This window comes from Antechinus flavipes, chromosome 1 (assembly GCF_016432865.1).
Source record: "Antechinus flavipes isolate AdamAnt ecotype Samford, QLD, Australia chromosome 1, AdamAnt_v2, whole genome shotgun sequence".
Taxonomy (NCBI): Eukaryota; Metazoa; Chordata; class Mammalia; order Dasyuromorphia; family Dasyuridae; genus Antechinus; species Antechinus flavipes.
The window spans coordinates 722,659,670-722,687,062 of NC_067398.1; the positions used below are offsets into that span (position 1 = coordinate 722,659,670).

At 41.9% G+C, this 27,393-nt stretch overlaps 1 protein-coding gene, 1 pseudogene and 1 gene segment (V, D, J or C); 2 read left to right on the forward strand and 1 right to left on the reverse strand.

Moving 5' to 3' along the window:
* The window catches only part of LOC127548908 (uncharacterized), a 118,923-nt gene that overhangs the window by 55,647 nt on the left and 35,883 nt on the right, over positions 1–27,393 (forward strand). The window lies entirely within an intron of this gene.
* The window catches only part of LOC127543939 (immunoglobulin lambda variable 4-69-like), a 78,921-nt gene that overhangs the window by 41,936 nt on the left and 9,592 nt on the right, over positions 1–27,393 (forward strand).
* Positions 1,309–4,170, reverse strand: LOC127551479 (zinc finger protein 260-like; annotated as a pseudogene).

Genomic DNA, 27,393 nt, shown 5'->3' on the forward strand with positions numbered 1-27,393 from the left:
CAATCTGGTCTGAGCTGTCTATCTCGTGCCTGTCCATTTCAATTCCAATTTAGGAATTTCAGTAGTTTTGAAACATTTTTATTTCTTGCTATAGAAATATATTTAATCAGGGTTCAGCATTCCCATTGATGGGGCAAGACTTTCACGCCCATTGGAAGTCAACAATCCCTCCCAAAACATTTTTTGGGGATGTTTTATAATCTGAAGAAGCTTAGATCTTACAGCTTTTTATGGCTTTCTTTTGACAATGATGCTAATATGATCTTGGATGAAATCGGGCAATATCATCACTAAAAATTTCCTTTGTTCAATCTTCAGCACCCTAGTTTTTGTGTTCTTTTGTTTGTCACAAGGCAATGATTAGCAGTTGTTTTTTTTTTTTTTTTAACAGTCAAAAAGAGATATGTCTACCCTCCTACAAGAGATTCCTAGTTTCTTTTCTCCTAAGCTCTTAATTCCGTATCAGTTGCCACTGCATATCTCCAACTGGATGCCCCACTGAGACCTCAAAGTGAACATGTCGAGAATGTAGCACATTATTTCCTCTCTCCCTCAGATTCATTCATTCTCCAAACTTAAGTTTTCTCCAAACTTTTTTTATAGGCACAACTATTCTTATAGTCTGCTGAGTTCAAAACTATTGAATCATTTTCAAATCTTCTCAGCCCTTCATAAATTTGTTCAGTTAATTGGTAAATTACATATAAAAATATGACCATGCTATGTCTTGCATCCAATTCCCTCTCTCCATTCAGACTGCCACTCATTCAGCCCCTAATTATGTCTTCCTTGTAATATACTGTAAAAAGCTTCTTATTGAACTCATGGCTTCCTGTTTTCCCCAACTTTCATCCCATTCCCCTAATCCATTTTTCACACTCTTATTTAAAAACATTTAGATAGCTGCCTATTTCTCAATCTCTGATGAAACATCCTGAACAATCTGGGTGCCAGAAAATTGATGAAGAAATAGACTTACCTTAACATTTTAAGCCTATCAGTTTGCTTCCTGTTTACCCTTCCAGGTTTATTGCATATTATTTGTTTCTTCCCTAATTAGATTGGAAGCTCCTTGAGGACAGACATTGTCTTTTTCCTTTTTTTGACTCCACTCTACTTGTATCCCCCGTCCTTAGCACACTACCTGACATGCTTTTCTTGTTTGTTCAGTCATGTAACACTCTTGATGAGTGCATGGATTGTAGCACACCAGGTCCTTCTAGCTTTGACCACCTTTTGAAGACTATGCAAACTCATATCTGTTGCTTCTGTGACACTAAATGTCCATCTTGTCTTCTGCCATTCCTAGTCTCCTTATCCCTTTAATCTCTCCCAGTGAATATGAGATTCAATTTCACGTTTTGCCCTTCCAATGAGTAGTCTGAAGTATTTATTCAAGAATTGACTGATTTGATTTCCTTGCTGTCCAAGGAATTTTCTTTTTTTAAAAAAGAAAATTAAATATATATGTATATGATAAATGCTAATCCCTTCCTTCACAGATGATAATATAAGTTAAATAATAATCAATTCAGACAGCACCGCAAAAGTTAGTTTTAGATGGAAACTGAAATAGTGAAATGTTAAATATGTCAGTCAAGGGACAGATTGCAGAAACAGGAACAGCTTCAAAGACAATGGTAAAAGTGAGTCAATATTCCAAAATTGCTGGCATACACTAAAGCAGGCACCAAAAGGATAAATTATTGCTCAAAAGCCATATACTAATAAAATACAAAGAATGAAGAGAATATCATTTATTAAATACAATAATCAATATATCAGATACATCAATTGCATTTTTGAAATATGCTAATAAATTAGAAATCAGACTAAAGAACTTATAAAAACCAAATCAAATTCTGAGGCAAGACGATGTTACTTCATCCCCTCTTCTTTACAAGTATGGTGGACTCAATGTGAAACAATACATACAATGTCAGTTTTTTCATGTGTTGGATTAGGAGGGAATGAAAAAGGCCCAGGTCGAGAAGTGCAGGTGGCATGTTAACCAAAAAGAGCCACAATAAATTATTTTAGGAAGAATAGATTTTTTTCCTACTGAGTTGCCAGAATCATATGAATTCTCTGGTGACAGTGAAGGGGTGGTTCCTGTCTGAAATTTCTCTATTTCAACAAATTCTGTTTCTCTTTAGTATGAATTTTCTGATGAGTAATAAGACTAGAGTTCCTACTAAAGCCTTTCCCACACTCATTACATACAAAAGGTTTCTATCTGGGGTGAGTTCTCTGATGTACAATAAGGCCTCCTTGATGGTTGAAGGCTTTTCCACACTCATTACATACAAAGGGTTTCTCTCCAGTGTGAGTTCTCTGATGTACAGTAAGGTTTCCTCGACGGTTGAAGGCTTTTCCACATTCATGACATAGAAAGGGTTTTTCTCCAGTATGAACTCTCTGATGAACAGTGAGATCAATCTTCCGAATAAAACCTTTCCCACATTCCTTACACACAAATGGTTTCTCCCCAGTGTGAGTTCTCTGATGTACAGTAAGATATCCTCGATCACTGAAGGCTTTTCCACATTCATTACATTCAAAGGGTTTCTCTCCAGTGTGAGTTCTCTGATGTACAATAAGGTTTCCTTGAAAGCTGAAAGCTTTTCCACATTCATTACATAGAAAGGGTTTTTCTCCAGTATGAACTCTCTGATGAACAGTGAGATCAATCCTCCGAATAAAGCCTTTCCCACATTCCTTACACACAAATGGTTTCTCCCCAGTGTGAGTTCTCTGATGTATAGTAAGATATCCTCGATCACTGAAGGCTTTTCCACACTCAATACATAGAAAGGGTTTTTCTCCAGTATGAACTCTCTCATGAACAGTGAGATCAATCCTCCGAATAAAACCTTTCCCACATTCCTTACACACAAATGGTTTCTCCCCAGTGTGAGTTTTCTGATGTACAGTAAGATATCCTCGATCACTGAAGGCTTTTCCACATTCCTTACATTCTAAGGGTTTTTCTCCAGTATGAATTTTTTGATGACGAATGAGGTGTGGTCTCTGGCTGAAGGCTTTTCCACATTCCTTACATTCAAAGGGTTTCTCTCCAGTATGAATTTTTTGATGACGAATGAGGTGTGGTCTCTGGCTGAAGGCTTTTCCACATTCCTTACATTCAAAGGGTTTCTCTCCAGTGTGAGTTCTCTGATGTACAGTAAGGGATCCTCGATCACTGAAGGCTTTTCCACATTCATTACATACAAATGGTTTCTCTCCAGTGTGAGTTCTCTGATGTACAGTAAGGGATCCTCGATCACTGAAGGCTTTTCCACATTCCTTACATTCTAAGAGTTTTTCTCCAGTATGAATTTTTTGATGACGAATGAGGTTTTGTCTCTGGCTGAAGGCTTTTCCACATTCCTTACATTCAAAGGGTTTCTCTCCAGTATGAATTTTTTGATGACGAATGAGGTGTTGTCTCTGGCTGAAGGCTTTTCCACATTCCTTACATTCAAAGGGTTTCTCTCCAGTATGAATTTTTTGATGACGAATGAGTTGTGGTCTCTGGCTGAAGGCTTTTCCACATTCCTTACACACAAATGGTCTCTGTCCAATGTGAGTTTTCTGATGTACAGTAAGGTATCCTCGATCACTGAAGGCTTTTCCACATTCTTTGCATTCAAAGGGTTTCTCTCCAGTGTGACTTCTCTGATGTACAGTAAGGGATCCTCGATCACTGAAGGCTTTTCCACATCCCTTACATTCTAAGGGTTTTGCTCCAGTATGAATTTTTTGATGACGAATGAGTTGTTGTCTCTGGCTGAAGGCTTTCCCACATTCCTTACACACAAATGGTTTATCTCCAGGCTGAGTTCTCTGATGATCAGTAAGTACATCTTGATGAGATCCACTGGAGTCTCTGCTCTTGGGACTCAAGGCTGCTTCTTGCTTCTCCAACACAGAGATCAGATCCAGGCTAGAAACAGGAATCCCCACAGAGACCAGGTTCTGGTAGTTCTCCAGCATCACGTTCCTGTGCAGGGCCCTCTGGGCAGGCTCCAGGATCATCCACTCCTCACAGGTGAAGTCCACGGCCACGTCCTGGAAGGTCACTGGTTCCTGAATGGGGGCCATGGGAAAGCCAGAAGTCACACCCTCCATGGGCTCCATCTGCTGCCTGGGGATCATCAGAGTCTTCATAGGTCTTGGGGACTTCTCCACTGAGCTAAACAATCCTGTCAGTTGAGCTGCTGAGAATAAGGCTTAACGTCCAGAGCCTCACTTCTAGGGCCTCACTTGGGCACCAAACACAGTGTGCTTCCTTGAGCCCCAAATTGGGGAGACAAAATATTCTACGCTTTCCAGAGGCCCACGTCGGGTGCCAAAAGGTGGTGTCCGGACTAGCTCTCTGGAGGATCTCGGGACCAGCCTTGGTCTTCCTGGAGGAGAGAAGGAGGCAGGAGAGCCACCAGGATGGTCCAAGATGAAGTGACTCTTTCCAGTCTTCCCAGCCCTTAAATACCTCAGCATGATTACATCCGCCAGCACACTGGGCAAGTGCTAACTATGGAGCATCCCACAGCCCCCTGAGTTAGCACCTGGGGGAAGTATAAGCCCCTGCTGTTGATGTGCAAATAGAACACAGGTGGTCCCGCCCTCCTTGCCTTCTCAGGAAAGGTGACAACACCAGAGGGAGGTGGGGAGCCAAAGCAGACCTTGTCAGCAGCTTCCCTCTGGCTTCCCCAGAGTCCCCCGCTCCCTGAGGCCCCCTACCAATGGCCACAGACACAAGTAGGAGAAATGTCTGGTGGCCTCCAGCTTCGGGCTGGCTCCCGCACTTGGAACATCCACCTGGGCTAAGTCAAGTTGGAAGACCCCAAGTGTTCTGAGGGAACAGATCCTTCTCTTTCCCAATGATCACTAACAACCAGCTCCCAGGGGGCCGGCAAGTCAAACCCCTGCCTGAGCCGGGCCACAAGTCATCCCCCCAGTGTCCCTTGGGGAGGGGGGTCTCAAAGCACGGCCAGGGCTGCAGCAACTGCCAACCACCTGACCTCCCACCGGGGCCTCGGAGCCCAGGAGGAGCCGCATCCCCAGGGCCCCGGGCTCCTTGCAGCCCAAACCTCCCCAGGGCGGGGCAGGGAGCGGCCTGGGGGGAGGGGGCAGCCGCAGGACAGCGGGGAGTCCCACAGCGTGGCTCAGCTCCTTCCCCTAAGGGGCTGACGTCACCCTGGCCTCCGGCCCTTCCTTCTGCCGGGACCCCGAGGCGCGCGGTCTCCCCCTTTTCACCAAGCCCAGCAATGACCCTAGAAGAGGCTTCTTGGAGGGAGGAAAGACGGGCTGGGCGCGGCCAGGAGAGGGCTTCCGGGCTGTACAGAGGAGGCAGAAGTGACCAGGGAAGGATTGGGGGCGGGGACCCCGGGGCAGGAGAGGAAAGCCGCAGCAACAACAGGACGCCCCGTGGGGGAGGGGAGAGAGGGCAGGGAGAGGAGGCAGCGTGGGTCCCGCCGCAATGGGGGAGGGGCTGCTGAAAGGGGCGCTGGCCAGACCCGAGGGGGGAGGGGAGGCTGCGGGACATGGGGGGGGGGGGCAACACACACGCACGGGCACCTAACAAACGCTTGTTACTGGCACAGACTCAGGAGCTTATCCACATGCACTGTGCGCACACGCGCGGGAGAGAAACCGTGGCCACACACAGGGTCAAGGGCCAGGGCTCAGCAGTGCCCACGCGCGTGCGCACTGTCAGCTCTGAGACTTACCTGCCCTCACTCTGCTACCTCTGCTACAGCCGGAGCCGGAGTTGCGCCTGCGCACTGTCACGACTGAAGCCGGGGGCCCCTCCTTCTGAGCGAGGCTGACAGCGGGAGCCGAGGCCACGCGTGCGCAGTGACACAAACCGCAAGGGTGGCTCAGTCCCGGGAATTTTGAAGGTTTTCTTCAGCCCCACATCCAGCCCTCAGCTCTCCGCCATTGTCCTCCAACGTCCGCGCTCGCTCTCACTACTGGGGAACCTTCGCTTCGACCATACGTTTGTGGGAAAGATCCCGTCTCTGCTTTCTAGGACGCTGCCCCGATTCCCCCGGCTTTCCTCCCAGGAGCAAACAGCCTTAAATGTCGCGGCCGCCATCTCTGCCCGCAGTGATCCGGTTTCTTTAATGGTGAGCTTGAAGCCACCTCGCGTATTCTCTTTCACCTTCACCTGCTCTCGTGCCAAAGTTCCCTTTTAATGTCGTGACCCAGTTTCTCCAATTGTCCGATGTGGTTTTTCTGCCTCAGGTTATAACCTTCCCCTCTTAATGTTTGAGATAAAGGTTTTATAGACATTCCTTCTTAATGGTTGACAAGATAAAGGTTTATCCATTCTAGATGTCATTAGAACATCAGTAACCTCCCCCACCATTAGGTTATCCCCATCTAGGTGCCTCCCCAACCATGTCATTGTTCTTGTTATCCTATAAAAAGCTTGCTGTCCCAATACTCGGGGCTAGACTCTTTGAGATGATAGTCTGGTCTAGCCCTGGGATCAACCATGAATCCATTGGTCCCAGTATTTCTCTCCATTTAATAAACTATTGAATTGGTCTCTAATCCCTTGTCTTGCTCAGTTTCTTCAGCATTACACTGGTACATAATAGGTGTTTTAATAAAGGTTCATTGACTTGATTGCCTGGAGTTTGGGAGCGTCTCAGGTCTGACAGAGCTCGCCTCTGGCTCCCTGTTGCTCACCTCTGCCTGCAGCTCTTTGGAGATAATGGGAGGCCCCGGAAGGTGCTCATTACAGCTTGTGCTGCTCTTTAAATCCGGCCAGGATTGGGAATACATTAAGACCTCACTGCCTTGCGGTCTCGGAACAGGACAAGCCCTGAGTCTCCGACTATTAGACTGCAGCTCCTTGAGGACCAGAACTGTCTTGCTTCTTTCTGTTTCCTTGCACTGAGCACAGTCTCTGGGACATCGTAGGCACTTAATCAGTGTTTATTAGCCTATGTGCTGCCCCAAAGGGGAAGCCTTTCCTTATGTCCATGGTCCCTAGCATTAAGTGGTCCCTGTTCCAGTTACCATGTGTATACCTGTAAGGGGCGGGATGATTGATTTAAACAAGGTGTTAACTCGGCGGAATTGATGAGACAGTGGCTGTCTGGTTTAGCCTGTGGGTTCTCTAGTTCAGTACATGTGCTTAGTTCTACAAGATTGACAGCTATTCTACAGGTTTCCTACCTACGATGATGTAATGATAATAGAGTATATAATAGCCAACAAGGGCTGGGAGAGAGGCGTTCCATCTTTGCTCAGAATCCTGGTGTTTCTCCTCCTTCCTACACTTTGAGAGAGACTGGTTTAGACTCGGAGAAGACAGAGGACGGGAGAAGCCCCAGTTTGGGGGAGACATTCACCCCATCTCCCTTCCCTGTGGTGGTTGGCCTGTCAGCCTGCATTTCTCTACAGTCACTTTTGCAGAACCTCGTGTTCCGATTTTTCCAGACGTTGTGAAGTGAATAGTGCGGATTTTCCGGCATCGGCGGCAGCTGCAGAGACTGGAGCGGGGAGCCGAGGATGCGGGAGCGCGGGCAGCAGACAGCGTGTAGTGGTGGCGGTGGCGTAGTGATGAGAACAACGAACAATCCCCCAAAAGGAAGAGGACCTTGTTATCGCCTGAAATCCAAAATCGGGTAGAATCTCTAACATTCAGAGTAGGAGAAAAGGGTACTTTCTCCTTGCAGAGCAACTGGAGGGCTCAGCTGGTGCTTTGGAAGCTGATCTTCCCGACCCCGAGAGCGAGATTCTAAGAATCCTTTGTACCATTGCTCGTCTGCTTCCTTTGAAATTGACGCTGTATACAACCTCGCACTGCTTAATGCCTGAAATCGCAACTTCGGCGGGGAAGCTGTGGGAGCCATGGAAGCCGTGTTCCGGCAGCTTCAGACCTAATCAGTTGGAAAAATATCATGTGTTCCTGGGTAGGCCAAGCGAATAGAATAAAAATGACAATACTACCTAAATTAATCTCCTTATTTAGTGCCATGCCTATCAAACTCCCAAGAAATTATTTTACTGACCTAGAAAAAATAACAAAATTTACCTGGAAAAACAAAAGGTCAAGAATTTCAAGGAATTAATGAAAGATAATGCTAATGAAGGTGGCCTATCTATGCCAGATTTAAAACTATATTATGAAGCAACCATAATCAAAACATTTGGTACTGGCTAAGAAATAGAGGAGTCGATCAGTGGAATAGGTTAGGATCACAGGACAAAATAGACAATAACTATTGCAATCTAATGTCTGACAAATGCAAAGACCCCAGCTTTTGGCATAAGAACTCACTTTTTGGCAAAAACTGCTGGGAAATTTGGAAACTAGTATGGAAGAAATTAGGGCTTAACCCACACCTTACACAGCATACCAAGATAAGATCTAAATGGGTTCATGATTTAGACATAAGGAGTGATATTATAAGCAAATTAGAGAAAGATAGGATAGTTTACCTCTCAGATCTGTGAAGAAGGAAGGAATTTGTGTCCAAAGAAGCATGGGAACTCACAATTGAATGCCAGATAGAAAATTTTGATTATATTAAATTTAAAAGTTTTTGTAAAAAAAAAAAATAACCTAATGCAGAAGAGATCAGAAGAGAAGCAATAAATTGGGAAATCATTTTTAGATTTAAGGGTTCTGATAAAGGCCTTATTTCTAAAATATATAGGGAATTGACTCAAATTTATAAGAATTCAAGCCATTCTCAAGTCATAAATGGTCAAAAGAATGACCAATTTTCAGATGAGGAAATTAAAACTATTTCTAATCATAAGAGAAAATGCTCTAAATCACTATTGATCAGAGAAATGCAAATTAAGACAACTCTGAGAGATGACTACATACCTCTCAGATTGGCTAAGATGACAGACAAAGACAAGGACAAATGTTAGAAGGGATGTGGGAAAACTGGTGGATTTCTAATACATTGTTGGTGGAGTTATGAACTGATACAGCCATTTTGGAGAGCAATTTGGAACTATGCTCAAAAAGTTATCAATTTTTATTATCCCTATATCCCAAAATGGTCTTAAAGGAAGGAAAGTGACTCATATGTCCAAAAATGTTTGTGGCAGCCCTTATCATAGTGGCAAGAACCTGGAAAGTGAATAGATGCCTGTGGTATTTTTCTTCTTTAAAATAATATAATGGTTCTCTGTGAGAGCAGGTTTCTTGGGAAGGTTTTCTGGAGGCAGCCTTAGTTTCAGTTAAAAGTAATAATCAGCCAAAATGCAGCCAGCTGATAAAATGCAAATGTTTATTCTCTCCTTTCTTGGGCCCGGGTAGCTTTAATAGAGGCCTCAGTTTTCCTTGGTTCTGAGAGCTCTTGCAGCTTGTCCTTTGCCTCTGCTCCCTTCAGCCTCCAGCCAGTACAAAGATCGAATGAATCTGTCTTGCCTCCAAAAGAGGGCTTCTGCCTCTCAATCTCCCAGAGTGCTCTGTGTCTGTCCCAGCGTGCTCCTCTCCAACCCCTGGGAATGTTCTGAAGTAAAAAAATCTCTGACTGGGCCTCTGCTTCTTATATGTGATCCCTTCTGAGAGAGAGGGATTATGGGTTCCCTCCCAGAGTGCTCTCTGGCCCTAAGAACTTCAAGGGAGATGTGAATTCACAAAGTTACAAAGTTTACTTTGGGAATCTCCCATACTTGTGAACTCCAATGAGTACTTAAAATACTTCTTGCTTATATGAGCTCTCTAAAGGTGTGAACACAAGCATTGTATCAAATCCATTGAGTTGACACTAGGATGCTAACATCTCCCTTGAGTTATCATCTTGTTTCAAGTTGAGTTAACACTAGGATTCCAACAGATGCCCATCAGTTGCAGAATGGCTGAATAAATTATGGTATATGAATCTTATGGAATATTATTTTTCTGTAAGAAGTGATCAGCAAGATGATTTCAGAGAGACCTGGAGAGACTTACATGAATGATGCTAAGTGAAATGGGCAGAACTAGGAGATCATTGTACACTGTAATGTAATGGGCCAGAACTCTGAAACAAGGATTCTTACAAGGTGTTAACTCAATGGAATCAATAAGACAGTGGTTATTTAGTTTAGCATAGTGATTCATAGTTCTCTAGTTCAATATGATTGAATTAATCTTACAACAAAAAATGGTTCCCACTGATGTAATGATTGACTTATACTCAGTATGATGAATGTATTTAAATGTAAAAGAGTATTTAAGAGGCCAGAATCAGACCTAGAGGCCGACTGGAACAGACTCAGAGAAGACAGAGGACTGGAGGCTGGAGCCCAAGGTCTCAAAGCCAAGGAGAGACATTCATTCCATCTCACACCACCACGATAGCTCTCTTCCTTTGCTTCTCCACTGAAACCAAGATTCTGGGGGACTGGCACAGACTTGGGGAAGATAGAGGACTTCCAGGACTCAGGAGAATTTCAAAACAGAGACCTTTGTGGTGGTCCTCCTACCTCCCCACAGAAACCAAGACACATTCTGGAGAACCTCCAGAAATCTAGCCCGGGCCCCAGGGAAGGAGACAAGACTTTGAAAGAGATAATAAAGAAATTGTTCTTTATCTCTGGCTATTGTCATGATGATTACTCTGCTGAAATGAAGGCTGGTCCAGAGACCTCCGAAAAACTAACCAGAACATTACAGCACAAAGCAAAATCAAAATTATACAATGATCAATTCTGATGAAAGAAACTCTTTCTAACAATGATGATTGATGCTAGTTCCAATGATCTTGTGATGACGAGAGCCACCTACAGCCAGAGAGAGAACAGTGGGAACTGAGCATGGACCACAACATAACATTCTCACTTTTTCTATTGTTCGCTTCCTTTTTGTTTTCTTATTCATTTACTTTCTTTTTTGATCTGATTTTACTTGTGCAGCAAGAGAATTGTATAAATATGTTGGAACTAACATATATTTTAACATGTTTAAAATATATTGGATTGCTTGCCATCTAGAGGATGGGGTGGGAGGAAGGAGGAGAAAATCTGAAACACAAGGTTATGCAAGGGTCTATGTTGTCAAATAATCTCTGCATATGTTTTGAAAATAAAAAACTTTATTTAAAAAAAAGGAAAAATAAGGAAAAGCATTTATTAAAACCTACCATGTGGCACTGTAATAAGTATTTGAACAAAAAATGAGACTAAAAAAAAAAAAAAGATGCTGAAATTGTTGGATCAGCCAGAAGAAAATAGCCAATGACTTTCACAGGATGATCACTAGAGCTGTGCAGAGACTAGTACAGATGTGGGGCTCACATATGACAGTGAGGGGGGACACAGGCCCAGAGGAGACAGAAGGGCCCTGACTTGGCCACACCCAAAGCCCCTTTGAGATCTGTTCTCCAATTTTGGGGTTACTCTTTGTCAAAAGTGATGGTGCTTCCTCCAAACCACTAGGTATCCTCACGGGAGCACATGCACCTGGAGAGTAATGAAGCAGAAGTCCTAGAAGCAAAGCTCTGTCTGAACGGGACCTCAGCTTTATGATGACTGTTACAATGGATTTGAGGTTATCCCCATTTCTTCTTATTTCATCCATTCTACCTTCCCTGCCTGCAGCACAGGGAGGAATACTCTCATCACCTTAGCTGAAATCAAACCTCATGCACGTAAAATTAAATGGGAAGTCTTCAGGCAAATGCTTGATAACACTTTGATCAGAATAACCTGAAGAAATAAAGATCTTTTACCAATTCCCAGCTGACACTGATGTCTTAACCCTATTTTTGTGGTCTGATCATTTACCAAGTTTTGAGTTTATAAAACTGCTACTTTCCAGCACAGCCCAGCTGTTCATCTTGCCCATCAGGACAGGTTCTTGCTAGAGGCTTAATGGAGGTTTTCCAATGGATTTCTGGCCGCGCAGTGTTAGTAGGAACTGACTGCTCAGTGCATGAGGAGCAACAAATTCGGGACCTTCCGGGATCCACAGAGAACCTCTAGCAACCGGGCAGGCCTGAAACTAGATATGCACCTTGAAGAAATCACATTGGAAAATGGGACCCTCAGCAGTTTTCCTCCTGACTAGGATAGAGTGACTGCCCAAGGCACCTTTGGGACACTGCAGGGTCTTGGGTTCCATTCCTTTTCACCCACATCCTCCTCCTTTTGTGTGTATCCCAGTAAAAAAAAAAAAAAAAATACATTGCAACTTTCCAATAAGCCAGTAATGGTGTATAGGGAAGTAAGGGAAAGTACTTCTCACCTAGGAAGGACAAGTTCTGGAAGAAAGCCACACTTTGGGTTTTAGCCAAACCATTTGGACTTTTGTTTAAAGAAGAATAATGATTTGGGAGAGGTGGATCATGGGAAGCAAGCCGTGAAATGCAGCTGCTGAATGTGTATGTATATCATTGGATCCAATGTTTTATGACTTCCAAAGATTCTAAATAAAGATTTAGTTGAATAAGGGGAAAAAAAATGGAGGTTTTCCCATGTCTGTTTTCTGTGAGCCTACAGAAAGTGAGCTTACATGAGATACACTTATCCCATCGAGAAAGCAGTCGTTGTGTCTGTCTGGGCCATCATCCAGAGCACATCAATCAGGAATAGAGCAGCAGCAGGAAAGAAACTTAGCCCAGCATCAGTTCTACATAAATCCCATAAAAATTGGTTAGAAGGAGGAGGAGGAGGAGCCTGGGAAACACTATGGTAACAATGAAATTAAGTTCATGTTCAGATAGAGCCTCTTAAATGGCTACAATGTAGGAGTGAAATCCAAAGGCCCTCAGAGAGGTCATCAAACATGAATTGAAACATGGGCTGAGAGGTCTACTCTCTGAGGCTCCCATTCTTGCAACAATGTAAAATAAATCTTTCCTGCATTCATCAGCCAGTCAGTGAGTTCTTGGATAAGATATTTTGTTTCTCACAAAGGGGGCTCCATCCAGGATCCAGACATTATGACTTTGGGGTGGGCCTGTCTAAGCAGGAGGAGACTTCAACAGCCTAGGGGCTGGGCTTGGGCTTTACCCCCTCAGAGACTGTCCAAAGATTCCAGGACCACAAAGTGAGGTCACTGATGAATCCAGGAAATAGCAAGGGAACTGGTTTCGGTTCTGCAGCAGCCAGGGAAACTGTGCAGAGACCACAGCTTTCAAGCTTCTCTCCCTAGAGGGGACTGGGAATGAGCAGGGCCACTGTGGGTAGACTCATGTTCAGTACAGCCTCTCCAAAGACCAGTAGGCTTCTCAAAACTCTATGCTTTGGAGTCGGCCTCAGTTTCTCTCTAGATGGGTCACTATGGTCCCAAACCCCCAGAGTCCCAAAATTCTCAGGGGATGTTGGATTCTGTTAAAGGGTGTGGTTTATCTCCACATAGCTTGGAGAAATTCAAGAAATTTTGTTTTACATTTTAAAATCTTACCCCCTTCCCAATACAGCAGTTTATAGGAAAGCGAACAAAATTTAGGAGGGGAGATAGGAGCCATAGCCATTTTGCTCCCCAGGGGCCTGTGTCTCTATCTCTGGCCTCAACTGTTTATTGCCATTTCAGAGATTTCAGTGGGGCTAAATGAATGGAGCTTTTGAAGGAGAAGAGTATTTTTCCCAAAAATGGGATCAAAATACTGTGTTTAAATTTAAATGGCATATGATCAAATTACTCTCAATTGTGAGAATAAAATTTTAAATATATGTGTGCATTAATATTATAATATTGCTACTAGAAGTTTAAATCTCTATTTGATTTGTCTGGAAATTTAAAAAATAGGTTATCAAAACAAAGTACTGGTAAACTGACCTTAAGAGATCACATGTTCTTATCCACTAATGAAATGAAATATGTTGTTTTCTAAAATATATATTGGGCAATTTGTAAAAATTATGAGCTATGCTTTAAAGTTTTGTCAGCTGTGCTGGAAATAAATTTTATGAGATTTGCTCCAAAGTCATTTAGATATTATCTATATTGTGAATCTTTTTTTCTCTCTGAGGCAATTGGGTTGAAGTGACTTGCCCAAGGTCACACAGCTAGGGAATGTTAAGCCTGTGAGACCAGATTTGAACTCAGGTCCTCCTGACTTCAGGGATGGTTCTCTATCCACTAGCTGCCCCTATATTGTGAATATTAAAGATTTTTCAAAGGTGACTTTACAGACAAGGGACAAAAAAGATTGATTTGCAAAAGCAATTGGTAAAAAAAATTACCCTGGCATGGGTTCTGTCAATAAAAAGTTATTATAATAAAAATAAATAAAAAAAGAAAAAAAAAGCAATTGGTAAAAAAAATTACCCTGGCATGGGTTCTGTCAATAAAAAGTTATTATAATAAAAATAAATAAAAAAAGAAAAAAAAAAAAATACATTGCAACTTTCCAATAAGCCAGTAATGGTGTATAGGGAAGTAAGGGAAAGTACTTCTCACCTAGGAAGGACAAGTTCTGGAAGAAAGCCACACTTTGGGTTTTAGCCAAACCATTTGGACTTTTGTTTAAAGAAGAATAATGATTTGGGAGAGGTGGATCATGGGAAGCAAGCCGTGAAATGCAGCTGCTGAATGTGTATGTATATCATTGGATCCAATGTTTTATGACTTCCAAAGATTCTAAATAAAGATTTAGTTGAATAAGGGGAAAAAAAATGGAGGTTTTCCCATGTCTGTTTTCTGTGAGCGTAGAGAAGGTGAGCTTACATGAGATACACTTATCCCATCGAGAAAGCAGTCGTTGTGTCTGTCTGGGCCATCATCCAGAGCACATCAATTAGGAATAGAGCAGCAGCAGGAAAGAAACTTAGCCCAGCATCAGTTCTACATAAATCCCATGAAAATTGGTTAGAAGGAGGAGGAGGAGGAGCCTGGGAAACACTATGGTAACAATGAAATTAAGTTCATGTTCAGATAGAGCCTCTTAAATGGCTACAATGTAGGAGTGAAATCCAAAGGCCCTCAGAGAGGTCATCAAACATGAATTGAAACATGGGCTGAGAGGTCTACTCTCTGAGGCTCCCATTCTTGCAACAATGTAAAATAAATCTTTCCTGCATTCATCAGCCAGTCAGTGAGTTCTTGGATAAGATATTTTGTTTCTCACAAAGGGGGCTCCATCCAGGATCCAGACATTATGACTTTGGGGTGGGCCTGTCTAAGCAGGAGGAGACTTCAACAGCCTAGGGGCTGGGCTTGGGCTTTACCCCCTCAGAGACTGTCCAAAGATTCCAGGACCACAAAGTGAGGTCACTGATGAATCCAGGAAATAGCAAGGGAACTGGTTTCGGTTCTGCAGCAGCCAGGGAAACTGTGCAGAGACCACAGCTTTCAAGCTTCTCTCCCTAGAGGGGACTGGGAATGAGCAGGGCCACTGTGGGTAGACTCATGTTCAGTACAGCCTCTCCAAAGACCAGTAGGCTTCTCAAAACTCTATGCTTTGGAGTCGGCCTCAGTTTCTCTCTAGATGGGTCACTATGGTCCCAAACCCCCAGAGTCCCAAAATTCTCAGGGGATGTTGGATTCTGTTAAAGGGTGTGGTTTATCTCCACATAGCTTGGAGAAATTCAAGAAATTTTGTTTTACATTTTAAAATCTTACCCCCTTCCCAATACAGCAGTTTATAGGAAAGCGAACAAAATTTAGGAGGGGAGATAGGAGCCATAGCCATTTTGCTCCCCAGGGGCCTGTGTCTCTATCTCTGGCCTCAACTGTTTATTGCCATTTCAGAGATTTCAGTGGGGCTAAATGAATGGAGCTTTTGAAGGAGAAGAGTATTTTTCCCAAAAATGGGATCAAAATACTGTGTTTAAATTTAAATGGCATATGATCAAATTACTCTCAATTGTGAGAATAAAATTTTAAATATATGTGTGCATTAATATTATAATATTGCTACTAGAAGTTTAAATCTCTATTTGATTTGTCTGGAAATTTAAAAAATAGGTTATCAAAACAAAGTACTGGTAAACTGACCTTAAGAGATCACATGTTCTTATCCACTAATGAAATGAAATATGTTGTTTTCTAAAATATATATTGGGCAATTTGTAAAAATTATGAGCTATGCTTTAAAGTTTTGTCAGCTGTGCTGGAAATAAATTTTATGAGATTTGGTCCAAAGTCATTTAGATATTATCTATATTGTGAATCTTTTTTTCTCTCTGAGGCAATTGGGTTGAAGTGACTTGCCCAAGGTCACACAGCTAGGGAATGTTAAGCCTGTGAGACTAGATTTGAACTCAGGTCCTCCTGACTTCAGGGATGGTTCTCTATCCACTAGCTGCCCCTATATTGTGAATATTAAAGATTTTTCAAAGGTGACTTTACAGACAAGGGACAAAAAAGATTGATTTGCAAAAGCAATTGGTAAAAAAAAATTACCCTGGCATGGGTTCTGTCAATAAAAAGTTATTATAATAAAAATAAATAAAAAAAGAAAAAAAAAGCAATTGGTAGTTTGAATAGGACATCTAGTTAGAATATTACAAGCTAAAGAAATGATTTTTTAAAATTTTGTTATTGGTGTGTATGTTAAAATTGGAAACTTGGCTTTAAATTCCATAAGAATGCTATCCATTTTTTTGTGATAGGCTATCTTATGTTTATTTGGCCATCACTCATCACAACTGTGAAATTGCTAATTAACTTATTTGGGGTTATTTTCATAATACTGAAACCTAAAATTGTTAAGGACAATTGATGTGATAGATTTGAGAGAGAGAGAGAGAGAGAGAGAGAGAGAGAGAGAGAGAGAGAGAGAGCAACAGAGATTCAAGAAATGTTAGAGGGCACGGAGAGGAGCAGGATGGTTTAGCTGGTACCAAAAGATATGGTTCCAGAACCCCAAAATGACAGATAAAATAGACCCCAGGAATGGTAAGCAGGAAATAGAGTGGGAGAGCATAGAAAGGTTTTTTTTTTTTTTTTTTTTTTTTTTAATTCTTGATGGAAAGGGCAAGTTCTTGAGCAGAATTTGCCATTTGTCTAAAAAAAAGAGAAACACCCCATGAGGTTGGTGCAAGCTTAGCAGGCAGGGACAACTTGAAAGGGACTTAGCACCCTAAAAGAGTTAGCCACAAGGACAAGTGGGGTTGGAAAACATAGTGGAGTTAGGAGAGATACCCCGTGGTGTGGGGGAAGGGAACAGGGAAAGAACACAAGATGGAATTTCCTGGCAGGTTGATGTGGGTGGGGAGGAGAGGGTGGGTATGGAGGCCATGGGGTGGTCCACAAGAAGATTTTATGGGGAAGATTTAACCCGCGGGACATGACAGGAATTTATGGCAGGGCATGGCTGGGTGAGACTGCTCCTCTGCACAGGAGCAGGAGTCTGATCTTACTCTCAGGTCTCAGAATTTTGACCCAACTTGGATTTCTGACTGGAGCACCTCCCTAAAGGGTGGGACTATGGAGCTGAACTGATCTCTGTCTGTGCCTTCTCCCTGCCTGCCTCAGGGACTCTAAGGTGGGGTTGGATAGACAAGGGAAGCAGCTCCTGCTTGGGTCCATCCCCTTGCTTTCTGGTCTTGCTGGGTTGAAAAAACCTTGACTCTGGGTTAGAGTTGCAGTCTCTTCACATTGAAAATGGTATACTTGTTATTTGCATGATCTGTGAAAGGTGAAAGCTGAATCCACCTTTCCCTCATTGGCTGTGGCTGCTCCTTCGAAGTGAAAAAAACAAATCCACTCACTGGAGTCCCCTTCACTTCTGCCCTACCCCCCTTTTCAATGAAATTACTTTAACATGAATTGCTGTTATAGAAGGGGTCCTCAAACTATGGCCCTCGGGCCAGATTCAGCTGCTGAGGACATTTATCCCCCTCACCCAGGGCTATGAAGTTTCTTTATTTAAAGGCCCACAAAACAAAGTTTTTGTTTTTACTATAGTCCGGCCCTCCAACAATCTGAGAGACAGTGAACTGGCCCCCTATTTAAAAAGTTTGAGGACCCCTGCAAAGGAATGGCTTACACCTACATGGTGTTAAGAACTGAACATCTATTTTTATTTTTCAAGGCTGTGGTTGATTTAAAATAAAGTAATTTGGGATGCTATATCAAAGGGTCTACTGCTTAAGCAATACAAGGAACTTCTCTTTTTTTTAAGCTTTGAATTTTCAAACCATATGCATGGATAATATTTCAAAATTGAACCCTTGCAAATCCTTATGTTCCAAATTTTCCCCTCCTTTCCTCCACCTCCTGTCCTAGATGGCAAGTAATCCAATATATATTAAACATGGAAAAATATATATTAAATACAATAATTGTATTCCCCCTTCTAGAATAGAGGCTCCTTTGGGGGCAGGGACTGCTTATGTAATGAGGGATGGAGAGTCATGTCTTGTACCTTCTGTAGCATCTAATTAATGAGGAATCAAGCGAAGGACTTGTGCTTCAAGATAGTGGAGAAAATGTGGCCCCTGGAGTTTCAAAGTGGTGTCTGCTCACCTACTCCCTAGGCACCCATTCTTGCCAGAATGTAAAATAAAACTTTCCAGCATTCAAAAAAAATGGATGAAAAAGTCCTGTAGATTTCCGAATAGAAATGGAGAAGATTTAGATACTAACATAGCGTCTGGTACCTGCCAGCTGGGTTTCTAAGAACTTTATTCTTAAGGAGTGCAGACTTACAAAGTTGATTAGGCAATGAAATGGCAGATGATGCAGCTTGTAGCTATGGGAGCTAGGTGGTGCAGCAGGTAGAGGACCAGATCTGGGGTCAAAAAGACTTAATTTGCCTGACTTCCAATCTGGCTGCAGACATTTACTACCTGTATGGCTCTATGCAAGTTATCTTTGTGCCTCAGTTTCCCCATCTATAAAATAAGGTGAAGAAGGAAACAGCAAATCTCTCTACTACCTTGGTTGTGAAGAGTTGGACAGGACTGAAAAACTATTGAGCAACAAAAGCAATTTAGCTACACTCTCTATACTGTACTGAGAAAGTTGGATTCTGGCCACTAGAATTGTCCACCAGAACCTTTTCAGCTCATGGCTTCTCTCTAGATTAGCTGTATTTTAGGTCTTTATGTCCTGCTTGAACACAGTTACTTGCATATTACCGCTCTGACCTTATGGTATGAGATCTTTCCCATGGGGCTGTTTGCATTTTTCTCCATGAACATGGGACATGTTGTTTTATTCTTAAGTCACTTCCCCAGTCATGTCTGACTTACAGTGATATTGGAGGAATTTGCTATTTCCTTCTCCAGTTAATTTAACAAATGAGGAATTGAGGCAAACAGGGCTAAATGACTTACCCACAGCTCCTAAGTGTCCCAGGTCATACTTAAAGTCAGGCCTCAAGCACAGTAGGCACTTAATAAATGCTTATTGACTTGCCTGTTTTGTGGGGGAATCAGAGACTCAGAAATGGAAGGGACCCCATATACAAAGTAATATATTTGTCTCTAATGATAATCATCTTCAGGTTGTGGCAAGAAGGGAAGAAACAAAATAAATTTACCTGGTAACTTTCTTACATATTTTAAAAGATAGCAAATCATATGTAACAAATTGGCATCTTTTTATGTTAGTTTAGAGAAATACTTCTTTTATTTCATAAATGAATGTAAAATAAATTAAAAGAGAAAAGTCAAAATCACCATAGTGGACCAAGATATCATGCCGATATTCAAATGTTCTTATTTATTTATTGCTCAAGAAAAAGTTTTATCTTTGGATTTTTAAATAGCAAAGACACCCGAGGAAGAGATCAGATGGGTGGCCTATCAAGCCAAACTTTCTGATCATATTCTTTAATATTCATAACCATTATGTAGCTAAAGAAACAAATATTAACATCTTGCAAGAGCAGCATGTCCCTTTAAATCACCATTTGTTTTCTTCAGCCAAAAGCAGCTGCAGCTTTCCACTGCTGCTCTGCTACTCTCCTCCCTCCAAAAAAACACATCCTGTCTCACAGCCTACTAATCAATCCTTCTTAAATCACCTTCATTCTCTTGTTCCTTCTCTTTGTTTCTCTTCTCCCAATGCCTGCTTGCTCAAACTGTCTCTGAAATACTCTGACTAGATGCTCTATTTAAATTATTAATTGTGTTTGTAAATTAATATCTTTTCCCTTGTCTTTAAATCACCTTTTTTTTCTCAACTTTAAACTTCAAGATTCACCATTAGTTTTGAACCAAATTTCATAACAATACTTTTAAAAAGCAACATACCCATTTAAGTAAGGAGATACAAGCACGACACCCACCCCTCCCAAGGTAAGCTACTGGCATTTTATTTAATAACCTATATTTCTAATTTGAAGTCCAACCAAATAAGAAAAAAAAAGTTTTTCTCTTCAGTTGTAAAAGCCACAATATTCAAACAATTCTTAAGATTTTATCCTTTTGATGTATTCTGATGGAAGTGGATCTCTTCGATAAAGAAAGCTTTAATTGATCAAATATGGACAGAAGAAGATACACCCAAAGAAAGAACACTGGGAAATAAATATAAACTGCTTGCATTTTTGTTTTTCTTCCCGGGTTATTTATTCCTTCTGAATTCAATTCTCCCTGTGCAACAAGAAAACTGTTCGGTTCTGTACACATATATTGTATCTAGGATATACTGTAACCTATTCAACATGTAAAGGACTGCTTGCTATCTTGAGGAGGGTGTGGAGGGAGGGAGGGGAAAAATAGGAACAGAAGTGAATGCAAGGGATAATGCTGTAAAAAATTACCCTGGTATGGGTTCTATCAATAAAAAGTTATTTTAAAAAAAAAAAAGATTTTATCCTCTTAATAAATCTAACATGTGCAAGGCAACAGTAAAATTATTTCCCCCAATTTCAATTTTATTTCAATTTCAAAATTATAGTACCTCTTTAAAATATAGTAAGTTCCCAAAAGTCTTAATCAAATGTTGTAGACAATTACCCAGGTTAGCCTTCTTAAACTTTCTGTTATCTAATTCCATGAAAGCAAACTTACTAATAATCATTTTTCTTTCTTCTCCTGGCACATTTTCAGAAACATGCCTAGTTTGACCAACAGGTCAGAAAGCCCCGGCATTCAGCTATTTACCTCTCTTACTCTATTTTTATTCCTCCCTTCCAATATCTGCAGTTTCTTGTTTCTAATCTTAACACACATACCAATTTAAAGTTATTTTAAAATTAACCAGCACTTTAGTTTGTGAAATTTCCTAAAATCTACCTAGATATTCCATTCAAACTTATTTTCTTTAGTAATCCAGGAAAGAGTTAAGCACCAATCCTTGCTTTACCTTGAACATTTTTTTTTTCCTGGCTGATTTGTGATAATGGGCTCCTTGTTCCCAGGAGTGATAGCCACTGTTCTCCTATTTTCTCAAAACTTTCCAAATTTTCAATCTATGTTTTTATTTTTTTCCTTCTCTTCTCCTTCCTGCAAAGCCGCTGCCAGAGGCAGAGGGAGAGAAAGAGAAAAAAGATTTTCTTTTCTTGAGAAGCCCAAAACTAGTTCCCAAATTACATTCTGAAGCACTCTGAAAGAATTACCACTCTGAATGAACTCCAATTCCCACAATTCAGCCTGATATTTTTAACACAGAAGCTGAATTCTTTTACACAGAACAAAAGCAATGCAAAGCAGTCATACACACACAGACAAATGCAGAACTTTATTTTCACCTTTTACACACAGATTTAAGTCTGATATACCCAAATAGTCCTAGGATATACATCCTCCCAGTTTTCTTCCCTTTTATATGTGGGAAGTTCATCCCAGTGTTGAATTCCCTAGTTAACGTCTTGATACATATTCTTGGACTGCTTCTATACCACTCTGGACCCGATCCAGGTGTCAGAGGAGGCCCTATGTTACCCTCACACCCAGCCAGAGGTCCTTCATTACCCTCACACCTGCACAGCCACCCAAAAGCCTCCTTAGGAAAAGCCCTTTATTGTTAGGGTCAACAGCAGTCCACACCAAAAATAAATTTAGGAGGGCTAATCCCTCAGGGTCTCCCTTGACCAGGCCAATAGCATCCCAGACTTCCCAAGAGCATTACCTCAAGAACACGTGTGTCTTTTCAGACTGCTGCAGGCCATCAGGACTCTACTTCCTTCAATCTTCAATTCTGCTTTCGACTGAGTATCCCTGCCTTGGGTTGTTGTCTAAGAGGGGAGGGAGGCTGCTCATCCACAGCCAGAGACCATGGAGAAACCCAATTCATGGGCTCCTGTCACTGTTTGGGGTGCACACAGCCATCTCCCCCAAAGACCCCATCCCGGATGAGCCCCCAACTGTGAGGGATGTAGAAGACCTTTACCCAAAATGACTGCTCAAATATCACTCAGTAGAAAGCAGAAAAGTTATTTATTAATAAATTTTCATGGGAATGAGCAATTCTACTGTGAGGAGGGAAAGAGAGAAAGCTCACAGTACAAGGGCTAAAGATTTAGGAAAGATTTACAGTTTTTATAGGTTTGGTTACAAAGGATTACATCATAGGTTGGGGAGCATTGAGAAATAGATGCCTTCTCCCCAAACTGAATGTTAAACGTTGGTGCCAAAGGCAGATTAGAATGGAATGCTTTGTTTCCCTGATTCTGAGAGGAATCATCAGTCAGACCTTCAAACTTCAGATTACTGAGCTGATGGCATTCAATAATCTAAATATTGATAACACTGAACAAGAGTAAATGTCATCATTTCTGGTTAAGTAAATATATCTAAAGTTTTAAGTAAATATTGCCTTACATACACTATACTTATGCAGATCACAGAGACATAGAAATAATAAAAAATACAGAAAAAGAATTTAAACATTCCTGTAAGATCTTCACTTTATCTCTCCATTCCATACACTTTGCTTAAACCTTTAACCCCAGCATAGTATCCTAAATATCAAAGAGGTCTCTAAGTGATCTTAAAGATGGGGAGACAATGGAAAAAGCACTTGAGAATTTGGATTCCAGTCCCAGATTTGTCCCTTCCTAACTGCTGGATTTTGAGCAAGTCACTTTCTCTGAGCCTGGTTCCTTTTTTAGAAGATATTTAGATGGCTCCTGAGGTCTCTTTTAGCTCCAAATCAGCGATCATATGATCTTACCTCCGTGACCATAGGAAGTATCCATGAATGTCTCAGTTTCCCCGATTGTAAAATGAAGGAATCAGACATGGCTTCTGGGATGCCTCTCTGGTCCAAAACTTGGTACTGGGAGGCAGCATGGACTAGCGGATAAGAATAGGAGTTGTCATTGATAGAACCTGAAGAATTTGGGAAAACAGTTCACAGCCTCACAACAACCCTGTGACATCAGTCCAAGAAGGATTGTTTTTACAAATGAAGCATGAATGGGTCCAGTGACTCACTTCTGCTTCCCCAAGTGAATGTCCCAGGTGATCTTTGAACACAGCTCTTCCTGACCCCAAGGAAGGAAGGAAAGAAACAGAGGGAGGGAAGGATGAAAAAAATGAGAGAAGAAAAGCAACCCTTAGAAGCCCCTTCGTTGTGTTGGTCCCTAAGGACATTTGATCTCCCCATCTCTTCAGAACACTTCAGCAGCTGAAGCTCCCTCTGCTCTCCGGCCCTTCGGATCCCCTCCCACCTCCAGGCATCATTGGCCTCGGTAGAAGAGCAAAAGAGACGGCGGGAGGGGAATCTAGGGCTCCTGCTCATAATGACCTCCTTGAAGCAACCCCCAGAGCACCCGAACACGGGCCGAGAAAGCCCCAAACCCCCTGTAGCCCCTGCTCCCAATACCTCGTGAGGCTCGCAGAGCTGGAGAACAGAAGTCTTCGCCTCCCCACGTGGCCGGCCCCCACGGTCTCAGTTAGTGACGAGCCGCCCACATCCCGGGGCCCTCTTAGAAGGGACTTTAGGAGATGTGTCATCTCCGCAGAGTCTCTAACGCCTGCAAACGAGCCCCTGGACACAGAGATGCGGCCTCGCTCCGACTCGGGGAACGTGCCCTCGTGTTCCACAGCTGAGAAGGGAAAGCGGCCCCGCTCGGGCGGCCCGAGACATATTCGCCGCGGCTCGGGACAAAGCCGGAGCGAAGCAGCCTCTGGTCTCCGCCTTGTCAGCGGCAGCCAGGCCCCAGGGGCCGCTGGTCTTTGGCGTGCAAAGGGACGCGCTCGTTCGAATGCTGAGCCCATAGCTGCAAAAGCGTGATGGGAAATGTGCCCGGGGCCTTCTCTGCCCAAAGGGGACTCGGGCTTGTCTTCTCCCGTGAGGCCACTGCTTCCCAAATGGCCTTACCCGGCTTCACGGTGTCAATCTCTCGGCAGCCTCAGCCCGGTCTCCAGGAGCAAACAGCCAAATCTCTTGTGGCCTCTGTACGTGGAGAGCCCAGCCCGGGAGCACAGTGCTCAGATTGTCAGAATTCCCTTCCTCTTTATCCACGTTGGCTTCCTGATAACTCTCTCCCAACCCCCTATCCCTTCCATTCCCTCCCCCCCACACACACACACACCCACACCTGGTCTCTCCAGAACAATTTCTGTGGAGCCAGATCTGTGATGGAAAAGAGCTATTTGAAATCCAGGACCAATGATTAGATTATGGAATTAGACCTGGAACTTTACTATGGAATTAGACCTGGAACTTTACTTTCTGGGCCGTTTTTTCCTCTATCTCTGAAACACACCCATTTTAATAGAGGAAGAAATTGAAAAGCTGAGATCTAGATGAGCTAAATGTCCTCCTCGGGGCACAGAAGCATCCAAGAAGATATTTGAACTCAGCTACCCCGATTTGTAATTAGCGGCGTGGTTGTTTTCCCCCTCTGCCAAAAGTATTCTTTAAAAAAAAAAAAATCACAAATGCAGTTCAACAAATAATTCTTAAGCCCTGGCAGTCTCTCAATGCTCTCAGGCAATTCTCGGAGCTCCAGATGAAGAAATGATCTTCCATAACAGAAATTTTTACCCTAAGTTCTCCCTGCTGGTGAATTCACTGTCTGGACCCCTACACTGTCACTCCCCTCCCTAGCATAAATAACGTAATGAATGAATAAATAATTTAGAAAAGAAAGGGACCCGATGCATTATTTTGGGTGGGAGCGTTATAGAAATGAAGCAAAACAGATTTTACTTTCAAGAAGGTTGACCTATAATGGGAAAAGTGTGCAAATAATAAAAAATGTTCTATTATGGTAAATACATAGGAGAGGTCTAGAGTAGTATGCAATATAGTGGCAGGGTGGGGCTTCATGGAGAAAGTTGTACCCAAGTTAGAACTTGAAGGAGGGAGAGGAGTTCAATGTGCAGAACTATGGGATGTTTGTCTGGCCACTGTGGAGAGTGTGCTGAAAGGGGAAAATGATTTTCTCTCCTCTGACAGTGTCCCACTTGAGTTCAGGCCTTGTATTTAGGCTGGGACAGCAGCCTGCTGGTAGATTTCACATTGGGACAGTCCATCCAACACTCAGCTGCCAGTGTCAGAAACAAGTCTGACCATGCCCTTAGTCAACCAACTCCAGGACCTTCCCATCACCTAAAAGCTCCAATATAAAAATTCATTTGTCTTTTAAAGGCTACTCTAACATTGTCTCCTCTTCCTTTTTTTTCTTTTTATAACTTACACTCCACATACATCCAGCAATACTGACCCCCTTGTAGTTCCCAGTAATCCATTGGCTGTTTCCATTGGTTGTCTGTTATGCCTGAAAATCTCTTCCACCTCATCTCCCCCTCCTTGGCTTCTTTCAAGTCTCATTCAGAGTCCCACCTTCTGCTAGAATCCATTCCCATTCAAGCTAAAGCCTTCCCTCTGGCGATAATCTCCAAAGTATGCTGTCTATATGTGTGTGTATAATTTATTTAATTTCTCCCTCATATTGCATATTATCTATGAGCAATATTAAAGTACAGATTGTCTTTTGCCTTTCTCTGCATCCCCCATCACTTAGTCCAACACATAGCCCTTAACAAATGGCCTTTAGTTGATTGACTAATAAGAAGTAGTAGCTATCCCAGCTTCTCTGGAGAATTCAGGAAAAGAAACAGATTAGGCTGCCAAGGAGGTTGGAGGTAGACAGTACTGTACCTAGGAAGCCATGGGACAGGCAGGTAGAAGAAAGTCAATATTACAGAAAAATGTTTTGGAGATTTGGGAGAAGTGACAAACAATCCAACTGAATCAACATGTATTAAGTGGTTCTTTTAGGCAAATGTATTTGAGAATGAAACTTTTGTGTTTTAGATCTGCCATTGCCAATCTAGGTCCCAGTCATTCACTTCTGTACTACTCAGTTTTCTGCCTGAGTATTAAAGTTGAAAAAAAAAAAAGAAAGAAAGAAAGAAAGAAAGAAAACAACTCAAGTGACCTGATTTCTGAGCCACAAGTAACTTTATTCAACAAATCATTTCTTTACTCTGAGCCTCAGTTTTGCCAAGTATAAAATGGAAGATAATAATCCACCCCAACCCCTAACTTAAAGGTGTTTGCGAATCTCAAATGAGATTCAAATGTGCATTTCAAACCATCTTTGGTTTCACTGAAATTGAAAGAAGGAGAGCAAGTGAGTGTGGGAAGAATTAGAGAGTCAGTGTAGATAGAGAGGGAATTTTGTTATCTCTGAGTGGAGCTATTAACTAGTCTCTGCAACTTTAAATAATATAGTTAAAACATCTGCTAACCTATTCAAAAGTGGTCTGATGTGCCTCTATTTTTATGTAGTACATAGAGAGCAACAGAAAGAGAAGGAATATTTTAACACCAGGTCAGATTTTTGTGATTCTTTATACCTCACATAACTTTGCTCTACAGATAAGTTAAGAAAACAATACCTTCAAGGAGAAGCTTCATAAGAACCAAATAGGTCTGACTTGCTACTAGAAATTAATAATAGCAAAACCTTTTTAGAGGATCCAAACTACATGGTGTCTGAAGGCACATTTGAACATATGAATACATGTCCATATATTTATCCTTTCCTCACATTCCATGTATAATCTCTCTCTCTCTCTCTCTCTCTCTCTCTCTCTCTCTCTCTCTCTCTCTTTCTGTCTGTCTTCCCCCTCTCATTTTGTCCATCATTTAACTTTCTAAGTCAAAAAGTAGCAACTACCTCATGCACTACAAATTTGCTGATAATTTATTTGAAAGAATGGACAACCCATTGGAAGACACAGCCAGAAGCCTAAAGATCTTTACAAGTTAGAACAATGGGCAAAATGTTACAACATGAAATGTAATAGGAATAAAATGACTTCAAAATACTAACTGTATAATTATTAGATGGGAGAGTTTTGGCTTGAGAATTGTCAAAAAGCATCTATTTAAATCGATCACAAACTCAATGTGAATCAATAGTATAAGAAAGCAGTTGCCAATGGCTAATATGATCTTAGGGTCCATTAATAGAAATAAAAAATCCAGAATTAAGACAATGATGATCTTGTATATTGGATGCTATATTACTTTTCCATAAAAAATATCATTTCATTTCCATTAAGAAAGAAAAAAAATCCCTTTTGTAAAGATGAAGAGTCAAGCAAAATAAATTTAAGTATTACCCA